We start from the raw sequence: 13,447 nt of genomic DNA on the forward strand, positions 1-13,447 counted from the left end.
TATGCACCCCCCTCTGCCACTGGGCTGAGGTGGAAGGGTGCCCTGCTGTTCTATGGGGCGGGGGGGTCTAGACTTCAATCAGGATCTGAATGTGTTCAGAGCCCCAGAGTCCTGTTCCAGAGGCAAAGGACAGAGTTCAGTAGTCTCTATCTCTTCACTCCCCCTACCTCAGCTCAATGGGCTCATGCTCTGGAGGCTCCTGCTTACTGGCTTTGTCTGCTTCTGTTTCCAGATCTGGGCTGCCGAAAGACCACGCTTCTGGCTGTGTGCCCTGAGTGCTAGGCTCCATGTTCTTGTTCTGGCAGAGGTCCCCCAGTGTTCCCCCATTTTGTGCCCGGTGCTCCCCAGGGTGTAGCTCAGGAGACTCCCCTGCTGCTGTGAGCTGGGGTTCCCAGCGCCCTGGGGCTGCCTCTGGGAAGTTGAAGTTCCTTTGCTCTGGCAGGCTGCCCCTCTGGCAGGCAGCCCCTCCAACCTCAGGGAGTGGAGCCTTTCTGCTCTTTTCCAGGTTACTTTGTGTAGGAGAACTGCCTCTCTTGTTCCCTTTGTGGGTTCTGTCTCTCGAAAATTTAGTTAGAGTCCTTAGTTTTGAAGTTTTATCCAAGAGCACCTAAGACTTGATCTTTCTTGTCACCATCTTGGCTCCACTCCCCACCCCACCCCCACCCTGTGATGTAGTCTTAAAAGACAAGAATCAACCAACCAAACAACCAAACAACCACTATCCAGCAAAACTGAGCCTTATCTTTCAAGGGAAAAATCTGAACATTTAACAAAATAAGAGACTTTCAATGTTTCCTGATGAAAAGACCAGAGCTAAATGGAGCATTTAGTTTTCAAACAGGAGAATCAAGAGACACATGGACAGGTAAATAGGAAAAAATAAAAATAGAACTGTAACTGATGAATTATATCCCCACCCAGAAGGAACTCTAACTCTAATAGAGGAAATATACTTAGGCAGATTAAATTGACATTCCTGATATATCCATGACTGATGGAATGCTTTTTATAAATTATCTCATTAAAAGTAGATTCAGTAAAGAGACTGGAGGAAGGGGGAGATTGAATTAGGCAAATTACATTACATAACCAGGTGCAAAGTATCTATTGCAAAAGAGGAAAAGAAGAAAAGAGATGAGAACAGACTGAATCTTACTCTCATCAGATTTGACTCTAAGAGTGATTAAGACACACACACACACACACACACACACACACACACACACACACACGCGCGCGCGCTCAGTAGAGTTTATAAATTTGCCTTACCTTTCAAGTTTTAAGAGGGGGAAAGGTGGGGAGAGATGGAAGGCCTGATAAAAGGAGAGGAAGGAAGATGAGGAAAAGGGAAAGGGGAAAGAAAAGGGGGGTGTAGAATAGAAGCAGGGAAACACATTGAAAGAGGTGGTATATAGAAGTAAAATACTGGGAAATAGGGATAAGGTGAAAAAAAGGGGTAACCTACAAATGAAGGGGAGATAGCATAGAGAGCAATGAAGAGTTACTAAGTTAGTAATTTTGAATGTAATTGGGATGAACTCTCTCATAAAATGGAAGCAGATAGTAGAGTGGATTAAAAAACAGCTTGCACAATTTGCCACTTACAAGAAGCACATTTAAGCAGAGTAGAGCAGAATATATTATTTCAGCTTTAGTGAAAGAAACTAGGGTAGCAATCCTCATTTCAGATAAGGCAACTGCAAAAATAGATCACAATAAAAGACATAAGAAAGGAAACTATATCCTTCGAAAAGATACCATACACAATAAAGTAATTTAAATATTAAACATGTATGCACCAAGTGGTATAGCAACTAAATTCTTAAAGGAGAACCTGAATAAGTTGCAAGAAGACATAGACAGCAAAGATCTATTGGTGTGGGACATCAACCTCCCTTTCTCAGAAGTAGATAAAAACTAATCAAAAAATAAACAAGAAGAACATTAAGGAGGCAAATAGCATTATAGAAAACTTAAATAAGATAGACCTCTAGAGAAAATTGAATAGGGAATAGAAAGAAATATATCTTTTTTGTGCAGTACTTGAAACTCCACAAAAATCGACCATGTTATAGGACATAAAAACATCATAATCAAATGCAAAAAGGCAGAAATATTGAATGCATCCTTTTCAGACAATGAAGCAGTAAAAATCACATGCAATAAATGGCCATGGAGAGATAGACCTAATACTAATCGAAAACTAAATCATTTCATATTAAAGAATGAAAGAGAGTGGCTACGTGGCATAGTGGATAAAGCACTAGCCTTGGAGTCAGGAGTACCTGGGTTCAAATCTGGTCTCAAACACTTAAAAATTACCTATCTGTGTGGCCTTGGGCAAGCCACTTAACCCCATTTGCCTTGGAAAAAAAATGAAAGAATCAAACAACAAATAATAGAAAGAATTAATGATTTCATCCAAGACATTGACCAAAAGGCAACAACATACAAAAATTTATGGGATACAGTCAAAGCAGTTATTTTGAGATGTATTATATCTCTATGGGCTTGCATTAATAAAATAAAGAGAATCAATTGATTGATTTTGTAACTAAAAAAATTAAAGAAGTATTTTAAAATTTGCAAATAAATACATTAGGAATTCTGAAATTAAAGGTGAAGTTAATAAAATCAAAAGCAAGAATAAAACCAATAGTTGGTTTTATAAAAACAATCAATAAAATAGATAAACTTTTGGTTAATTTGATTAGAAAAAGTAAGAAAACCAAATTTCTATCATCAAAAATGAAAAAGGTGAATTGACCACCAATGAGGAGGAAATTAAAGTAATAATTAGGACTATTTTGTCCAATTGTATGTCAATTAATTTGATTATCTAAAGGAAATGGAAGAATATTTACAAAAATACAAATTGCCCAACTTAAACAAAGAGAAAATTAAATACTTAAATAACTTAATTACTTAATCATATCTCAAAAACAGTCATCAATGAACTCCCTAAGGAAATATCTTCAGGGCTAGATGGATTCACAAGTAAATTATTTTAAACACTCAAGGAACAATCAGTTCCAATTCTCTATAAACTGTTTGAAAAAAATAGAGGAAGGTGAAACCTCACCTAATTCCTTTTATGATACCAATTTGGTGCTGATACCTAAACCAGAAAGAGTCAAAACAGAACGAAAATAATAGACCAATTTCCAAAATGAATATGGATGCAAAAGTCTTAAGTAAAATTTTAGCAAAGTGATTACAGCAAGCTATCACTAGGATAATAAACTATGACCAAGCAATAAATAACAGAAATACAGGATTGATTCAATATTAGGAAAACTGTCCATAGAATTAACTATATCAATAAGTAAGCTAAGAGGAAACATGATTTTCTCAATAGATGCTGTAAAAGTTTTTGACAAAATAGAGCACCTATTCTTACTAAAAACACTAGAGAGCATGGGATAATAGGGACTGTTCCTTAAAAATTCATTTATCTAAATATTTAAAACACCAGCAAGCATTATATGCAACGGGAATAAGTTAGAAGCATTCCCAATAACATCAGGGTGAAACAAGAATGCCTGGTATCACCACTATTATTAAATATTGTATTAAAATTTTGACTGTAGCAATAAAAAAAAGAAAAAGAAATCAAAGGAATAAGAACTGATAAGGAAGAAACAACTCTCAATCTTTGAAGATTATATGATGTTATACCCAGAGAATCCTAGAAAAGTATTTTTTAAATTTATTTATTTATTTATTATTCTAATTTTGTACAAATGTTTTTTACACTAATAAAATATTTTTGTTTACAAGTAAATAAAATACCCCTCCTCCCGCATGAATATAGACAGACTTGCTTGGGCGAAAAAAGTAAAGGGGAGAGCAAAAAATTAAAATAAAAAAAAAATAATAGTAATAATTGTAGGTATGGCCAGGTGGTGCAATGGACGAAGCATCAGCCCTGGAGCTACGAGCACCCGAGTCTGTAATACAGCCTTGTAAACCCAACAATCACCCAGCCATGTGACATGCAAGCCACCCGATCCCCACTGCCCTGCAAAAACCAAAAAAAAAACCAAAGAAAAAAAGACACAAAATAAAATAAAATAGTAATAATAGTAGGGGTGGCTGGGTGGCAGACTGAGAATTGGCCCTTGAGCCAGGAGCACCTGGGTCCAAATCCAGCCCCAGTCACCCAAAGATCACCTGGCTATGTGGCCCCAGGCAGGGCATCCAGCCCCACTTGCCCTGCACCCCCCCCCCAAATAATAATAACAAAAAAATGTGCTTGAGTCTTTGTTTCAACATCAACAACTCTGTCATGGGTGGATCTCATTCTTTATGATAAGTCCATCACAAAAGTTATTTCCATATTTTTCCACTGTTGCCATTGCTGATCACGACTCCCTCCTTTCTTATTTCTCCACTACCATGTACTCTATTGTCTCTCTCCTTTCACTGTGACTCTGCTGTAGGGTCGCTGAGTGGCACAGCAGACAGATCCCTGGTCCTGGAGTCAAGAAGCCCTGAGCCCCCATACCACCCCTTAGGCCCAGCATCCACCTGGCCCTGTGCTCCTGGGCAGGCCTTCCAATCCCAGCCCCTTGCAAGAAGTAAGAAAGAAAATGTGTTATATCTGGCCACTCTCCTCCCATGGTCCATCTTCTCCTCCTTTATTCACATCCCCACCCCTTTCCCCTGCTCCCCGCTCCTTCTTACTCCAGATGTCTATACCCCACTGAGTATATATGCTGTTTCCTCTCCTAGCCATCTCTGATGAGAGCAAAGGTTCCCTCATTCCCCCTTGCCTCCCCACTTCCATATCATTGTAATGGCTCATTGTAATAAAAAAAAAATCTTATGTGAAATATCTTGGACTATTCCCCCCCCCTCCTTTTTCTTTCTCCCATTCCATTTCCCCTTTTTTTCTATTGACTCCATTTTTACACCATATTTTATCTTTGAATTCAGCTTTCTCCTGTGCTTCAACTATAAAAGCTCCCTCTACCTGCTCTATTAACTGAGAAGGTTCATATGAGTATTAACAGTGTCATTTTTCTATGCAGGAATACATGCAGTTCATCATCATTAAGTCCCTCATATTTTTCCTCTCTCCTCCAATCTCCATGCTTCACCTGAATCCTGTATCTGAAGATCAAACCTTCTGTTCAGCTCTGGCCATTCCAAAAGGAACATTTGAAATTCCCCTGGTTCATTGAAAGTCCATCTTTTTCCCTGGAAGAGGACATTCAGCCTTGCTGGGTAGTTCATTCTTGGCTGCATTCTAAGCTCTTTTGCCTTCCGGTATATTGTATTCCAACCCTTAAGAGCTTCCAATGTAGCTGCTGCTAAATCCTGTGTGATCCTGACTGCAGCTCCATGATATTTGAACTGTGTCCTTCTGGCTGCTTGTAATATTTTCTCTTTGACTTGGGAGTTCTGGAACGTGGCTATAATATTACTAGGGGTTGGTTTTTGGGGATCTCTTTCTCGGGGGGGATCGGTGGATTCTCTCCATTTCTATTTTGCCCTCTGCTTCTAGAATATCATGGCAATTTTCCTGTAGTAATTCTTTGAAAATGATGTCAAGGCTCTTTTCCTGATCATGACTTTCAGGTATTCCAATAATTTTTAAATTATCTTTCCTAAGTCTGTTTTTCATATCAGTTGTATTTTCAATGAGATATTTCACATTTTCTTCTAATTTTTAATTTTTTTTGAAGTATTGATTCCTGATTTCTGGCAAATTCATCAATCTCCCTGAATTCTATTCTTTGTCTGAAGGATTTGTTCTCCTCAGAGAGTTTTCTTATTTCTTTTTCCATCTGGCCAATTTTGCTTTTTAAAGCATTCTTCTCCTCAATAACTTTTTGAACTGTTTTATCCATTTGACCTAAGCTGGTTTTTAGCATGCTATTTTCTTCAACATTTTTTTGGATTTCCTTGACTAAGCTGTTGACTTCATTTTCATGTTTTTCCTGCATATCTCTCTCCTTTCTTTTCCCAGTTTTTCTTCCAACTCCCTCATTTGATTTTCAAAGTCTTTTTTGAGCTCTGTCAAAGCCTGAGCCCAATTTCTGTTTTTCTTGGAGTCTTTAGATGCAGGAGCTTGTGCTTCCTCATCTTCATACTGAGTATTTTGATCCTTCTTGGGCTCATTTGCAAAATATTTCTCAATAGTCTTCCTTTTGCTTATCTTCTTGCTCATTTTCCCAGCCTGGGCCTCATTTGGGGTGCTTCCTGAGCTTTTGGGACACTCCCACAAATGTCTCAGTGTGTGAGGCTCTGTCCTCCCTCCTGGTTTGTGAATGACAATAAGCACCTCCCTCTGCCACAGGGCTGAGGTGGGGGGGGCCCTGCTGTTCTATTGGGGGGGGGGGCTAGTCTGTGATCAGGATCTGAATGTGGTCAGAGACCCAGAGTCCTGTTCCAGGGACAGAGGACATAACTCTACAGTCTCTCTTCACTCCCCTCCCTCAGCTCAATGGGCTCATGCCCTGGGGACTCCTGCTTACTGGCTCCTCTTGCTTCTGTTTCCTGGATCAGGGCTGGGGAAAGACCATGCTGCTTGCTGTGTGCCCTAAGGGCTGGGCCCCATGTGCTGGCTCTGGCAGAGGTTCCCCGCTGTTCCCCCACTTTGTGCCCGGTGTTCCTCAGGGTGCAGCTCAGGAGACTCCCCTGCTGCTGTGACCTGAGACTCCCAGCGCCCTGGGGCTGCCTCCAGGAAGCTGAAGTTCTTTCGCTCTGGCGGGCCACCCCTCTGGCAGGCTGCCTCTCCGATCCCGGGGAGCAGAGCCTTTCGGCTCTTTTTCAGGTTACCTTGAGTAGGAGAACTGCTTCACTGGGTCCCTTTGTGGGTTCTGTCTCTCGAAAGTTTAGTTAGAGTCCTTAGCTGATGAGTTTTATCAGAGAGCTCCTAAGACTCCATCCCTTCTTGTAGCCATCTTGGCTCCGCCCCCCTTAGAAAAGTATTTTTAAAAGCTACTGGAATCAATTAGTGACTTTACCAAAGTCGCAGGATGTAAAATAAACCGACATAAATCCTCAGTATATCTATTTAATTCTAAGAAGATGCCTCAACAAGAGAAAGAAAGAGAAATCCCATTTAGAATAACTTCAGACAACATAAAATACATAGGATTTTACCTGCCAAGGCAGACTCAGAAACTTTATGAAAACAACTATAAAACACTTTTCATGCAAATAAAATCAGATCAAATAAACTCGTAAAATACCTTTCACACATGGTTAGGATGAGCTAATATAATAAAAAATATAATTCTACCTAAATTAAATTGCTTATTTAGTATGATACCAATCAAACTTCCAAAACATTACTTTAGTGAGGTAAAAAAAAAATAGTAATTTGATTCATATGGACAAACTTGAGGTCTAGAAGATCAAAGGAATTAATGAAAAAAAAATCAAAAGAAGGTGGCCTATTCATGCTGGATCTAAAATTATGCTATAAAGAATCAGTTAAGAAAACTGTATGGTACTCCCTAAGAAATAGAGTGGTGGATCAGTGGAATTGAACAGGTGCAAAAAGATATGGCAGGAAATGACTATTATAATCTACTGTCTGATAACTGATAAAAATTTTTGGGAAAATTGAAAGATAAGATTAGACCTTATACCAAGAGAGGGTTAAATAAAGTAGGTTCAGGATTTAGACATAAAAGTCATTACAAGCAAATTAGGAGAATAAAGAATAGCTTACTTATCAGGTCTATGGAAAGGGGAGCAGTTTACAACCAAAGAAGAGTTAGAGAACATTATAAAAAGCAAAATGGATATTTTTTATTGTATTAAATTAAAAAGTTTTTGCACAAGCAAAACCACTGTAACCAAGATCAAAAGTGTGTAGTTAATTTGGAAACAATTTTTACAGCAAGTATTTCTGACATAGAACTCATTTCTAGAATATATATGGAACTGAGTCAAATTTATAAAAAAGCAAACCATTGGTCAATTGTCAAATGGTCAAAGGATACCCAAAGGCAATTCTCAAACAAAGAAATCATATATATCTATAGTCATATGAAAATTGCTCTACATCATTATTAATTAGAGAAATGAAAATTAAAACATGTAAGAGGTACCACCTCATACATCTCAAATTGACAAATATGACTAGAAAGGATAATGATCGATGTTGGAGGGGATGTGGGAAATCTGCTACACCAATGCATTGTTGGTGGAGCTGTGAACTTATCCTACCATTCTGCAGAGCAATTTGAAATTATGCCCAAAGGACAATAAAATGTGCATACCCTTTCATCCAGCCATATGTCTAATGAGACTATATACTGAACAGATCATTCCACAAGTCCAAAAATATTTATAGCAGCTTTGTTTGTAATGGCAAAGAATTAGAAATTGAGGAAATGCCCATCAATTGGGGAAATGCCCATCAATTGGGGAATGGCTGAACAAATTGTGGTATGTGATGGAACACATGAGGCATGTGATTTCAGAAAAGCCTGAAAAGGCTTGCATGATTTGATGCTAAATGAGATGAGCAGAACAAGGAGAACATTATTACACAGTATCAACCACATGGGGTAATGATCAACCTTGATGGACTTGCTCACTCCATCAGTCCAGTTTTAGGGGATCAGTGATGGAGAATACCATCTGTATCCAGAGACTGGACTGCAGAGTTTAAACAAAGAACAAAACTTATTATCTTCAATTTTTAAAAATTGTCTTTTGAATTATGTAATTTTACAATCTCTAATGCTTTCTTTCTTCCTTTTGGATATGATTCTTCTCTCACAATATGTTCAATTTTGATCTATGCTTATCATGGATGCAAATGTAAAGCCTGTATCAGATTGCCTTCTGTTGGGGAGGAGAGAGAACAGAGAGGGAGAGAGAAAAATTGTAAACTTGAAAGTCTTGCAAAAAAAAATGACTGATAGAAACTTCCAATGTATGCAATTGGAAAACAAATAAAATATTTATACAAAATAAGAAATTGAGGGGATGTTCATCAATCAGGGAATAGCTCTATGGTACATTAATACTATTGTTCTTTAAGAAAAAGTAAGTGGTCAGACTTTAGAGAAGCATAGAATGAGTTACAGGATCTGATACTGAGCGAAGCGAATAGAACCAAGTGAACAATGTCCACATCAACAACATCTTTATGAGATGAACAACTTTGATGGAAGCAACTCCTCTGGGCAATCCAGAGAGCCAGGACCCTCTATTTGACTGGCTATGGAATATATTATCCCCATCCAGAGTAAGAAAAACAGAACAAAAAGAAACACACAGAAAAAAACCCTTCCAAATCTAGCATTTTACAAAAAATTATCTCTTATGTTTCTCTTTCCCTTAATCCTAATTCTTCATGTGAAAAATTAGTAATGTGTAAACAGTTTAATAAAATATATATGTAAAATGAAAACCTGACTATTCTCTGCTGAGGGGAGGGGGTGGGAAGGGAGGATGGAGGGAAATTTTGTAACTTGAAAATATGCATGTACATATGGATGAAAAATAAATCAATTTAAAAATTGATTAAGTCGATGTCAATTCTGACATGAAGAACTAAGTGAGGTAATATAGTGCAGTAGAAAGAAAAATGGAATATTAATTCATCTGTATTATAGTCATATCTGTACTCCTAACCAATCTGTGTGACCATGGGCAAGTCACCACTTTATTAGACTTCATCCTTGTCATATTAAAAATTAAGGACATTTGATTTGATGATGAAATAAATATATTCCTCTGATCCCGATCCCAAATCCTTTCATATCTACTTTTAGAATCTATGATTCTATTGAATTGGATAACATCACTCTACCAAATGAAAGCAGACCTATGAGATTCTATTACTCTCTTTTACATAAACAAAGGGCATTAAAATAGGTTTCTTTGAATCTTGATTTGCAATCTTTCAAAAGATAAATGAAGTTTATGACAGCTGTTTGTGTTGGAAATGAAGGCTAAAACTGAAAGACGTGTTTCAAAATGTTTGTTGCATTCTCTGTCACCCTTTCATATAAAACTCTGCATTACCAGATCATTTTTTTACAAAGAGAAACAATGTGAAGATAGCTGTCAAAAAGCACATCCATCTTTCTGCCATTTACTTCTTGTTTAGGACACATTTTACTGAAGAATTTACAGTTCCAAGTCCTCTAGATTAGGGTAGAAACTTAAATTATTTAACAAGAGTCAGATACACTTAACCTTTGTACCCCATCCTATCCCATAATACAAACATGATTGTCTCTATTCTCCAATTAAAAACAATCACTTTTCTTTTTTTCTTTTTTCCTTCTTTTTCCTTGTCAGAGGGTAGATGCAGTTTTAAGCTTTGAAAAGAGAATTTATAGTGTATATATTTGAAGTCATTGTTCTAACTCTAACAGGGACTTCAGTTGTCACATGTTGGTTTGTTTTTAATTACTGTGCTCTTTATCAGTTACCTTACTATTTCCATAATCATTTTAAATATTTCCAAGAACCAGGGAAGAAATCAGCAGTGCCAACTTTCAGAATACATTCCAATTTAATTCAATTCAACTATAATTTGCTAATCATTTAGAGGTCACAACTCTCTATGAGGAGTTCATCGAAAATAAATCTACCAATAACTGAACCTATGTTATCAAGAGACATGAGTACTTCAGCATCATGTACCCAAGTTTCAGTTGCACCCTATCATAAAGTTAACTATACCAGCTGAGGTGGCATGCCAAGGTTGTTTTTCAGAAACATTGCTATTCATGGAGCACTCCAATCTGACCCAGTCACTTCCACTTCGAAGACATCTATTCTTTGATGCATTTTCTTTTTACTCTCTCCTACATTCTTCTATAGCCAGTCCTTGAATTCTCTCATCCTAATATTCTTCAAAAGTTTAGCAACTTATTTCATTTAAATTTCATTTTTTATTTAAATTTCATTTAATTGTTCTCATTATTGATTTATTAAGCATTGCCAAATAGTGAGTCAATCAGTCAATGAATATTTTTAAGTGCTATGATATGTCAAACACTGCACTAAATATGAAGATGAAAAGAATGGCAAAAAATTATCTCTGACATCAAGAAGTCATATAATGGTAGAGGAGACAACTTGATAACAGTCATATATAGAAGATGAATGAAATACAAATAGCATATTATCTTTTAGAGAAGGCATTATCAGTGAGGAAGGGGGAAAGACAAGGGGATGGGGAGTCAGGAGGCAGAGGTGGGAAAGAGGACCAGTTTATTATAAATAGGGAGCCATATACCGACCAATCTAGAATAACTTGAGTAGGACTTTGTGAACACCTTTCACAAGTCCTACAATAAAGTAGTAAAAAACTGAACATCTGAAGAACTCTGAATATTGGAAATGAACAAAATGTGACTTCAGATGACTATAGCGAAACATATCTTTCACCTTTTGGAAGACATATGATGATGGACTTCCCCATCAACTGTTTTTCTCAACCCTTTGACTCTCAAGGAGACATCCTCAGATGGGAAACTGGTTTTGCCCATGCTTACTCATTAAGCCTAGCAGCCTCCAGTCAGTTATACTATTGGATTCACACTTTTATAATTCCCATTAATTATTTCCCTTCATGAGTACATTACCATGCAAAAACCTCACCTTTTCCTTGAGCCATCTCTTGTAGACTGTGTTCAGAAGATAAAATTCAATTCCAGTTACCCTTCATCTCCCTCTCATGAATGGATAACATATATGAGCACTTAGGTTTTCTCACTTATTTAGTTGGAAAGACAACATACTTCCTAATATGGCATTTTCAGATTGGTCAATATTTTCAAGTAAGTCAAAATATCAATGTGAATGACAAAAGGCTTCAGATTTTTGAATGTGACAGTCTTGGCCCTGACAGAGCTATCATTTATTGAGTGCTTTTTTGTTTGTTTTGTTTTTTGTCTTGCCAACCCTTACAGACTCACTTTTCCCAAACTAGTTTAATCTCCAGGCCATTATAATAAATATATTAATATGTGATGTTGCCAAAGCTCACTTTGTGACATTACTAATTTGTTACTTTTACTTTACCACTGTCACTTCATGCTTTGAGTTGTTCTACATCATTGTCAATTGTGTTACCTTAGAGAAATAACTACAATTTTTTATCTTTGGCGCATATATACATATATATATATATATATATATATATATATATATATATATATATATATCAAAGTACCCTTTCAGCATTAAAGGTAAGGTCAAATATATTTTCATTTTGATGGAATTGATTGACAAGAAAAGTCACAAAGGCTCAACAGTCACTGGAATTTCAGCCTAACTAGGACTTTCCAGCTCATTGAAAATCTATTTGCTGGTAGTGCTAGAGGCAGCAGAAAGCTCAGCTTGCATGTGTGGGGAAGAAAAAGGCAGCTGCTATATGACTTCAAGTAAATGAAACCTGATTGCTTGCTTATTTGCCCTTCTTCTGCTATTTAAGATGACCATCTGGGAAGACATGAACAATTAGACATTGTTTAACCAGATTCTGCCAGAAAGCAAGAGTTTCTTGCTTAACAAACATTCTTTAACTTGTTCTAGAAAACACAGGGCAGGAACTTTTTTCTGGGATCGGCAAACCTGTGACTCTGATGCTGAACAAGCATCATTTTCATCTTGTCTACGCTTTGATTTCCTTTTATCCTTTCTCCTGCCTGCCTGGAATTATTTATTATGCGTCTAAGTTCTATGATCTTATTGGGATGATATAGGGAAGATACATGCTATTCCTCCTCACTTTTATTTAAACAACTATATTTAGGTAATTTCATATGAATATTAAATTTATCTTCCTCCTTTCTTGTCCTCCTTTATTCCTTTGCCCCTTTCTTTTTCCACTCTCCTTTCCTTTCCTTTGTTCTTTCTATCATTCCCTACTTTTCTTTCCTTCTTATTTTCCTTCCTTCCTTTCATTGGAAAAGAAATCACATCACATAATGGAAACAGTTTTGAAGGGGTTTTATTGGGGTTTTTTCAGGGATGAAAGGGATTTTTGGGAATATAGATGATTTTTTTCCTTTCTTTCCCATGATGGGGAGATATTGGAATACTGGAAATATTAAAAGTAATGAATCTTATTAGAAATAAAGAGTGATATAATAGATAAATTAATGGATCAAAAATATTCTATCTATGTGATCTAAAGATAAGGAAAAATTATGACCAAATATGAATTAGAACACATTAAAAACTACAAAATGAATGATTTTGACTATATTAAATAAAAAAGATTTTGCACTAAAAAAATCAATGCTATAAAAATTAGAAGAAAAAGCTGAAATCTGGGAAATAATCTTCATAATCAGGAATTCTGATAAAGGGCTCATTTCTAAAATTCATAGAGAATTGTATCAAATTTACAAGGTCACAAGTCATTCTCTAATTTATTAATGGTCAAAGGATATGAACCAATAATTTTAAAAAGAAGAAATTAAATCTATATATAGCCATATGAAAAATGCTT

This window comes from Macrotis lagotis, chromosome 1, assembly GCF_037893015.1.
Source record: "Macrotis lagotis isolate mMagLag1 chromosome 1, bilby.v1.9.chrom.fasta, whole genome shotgun sequence".
NCBI lineage: Eukaryota > Metazoa > Chordata > Mammalia > Peramelemorphia > Peramelidae > Macrotis > Macrotis lagotis.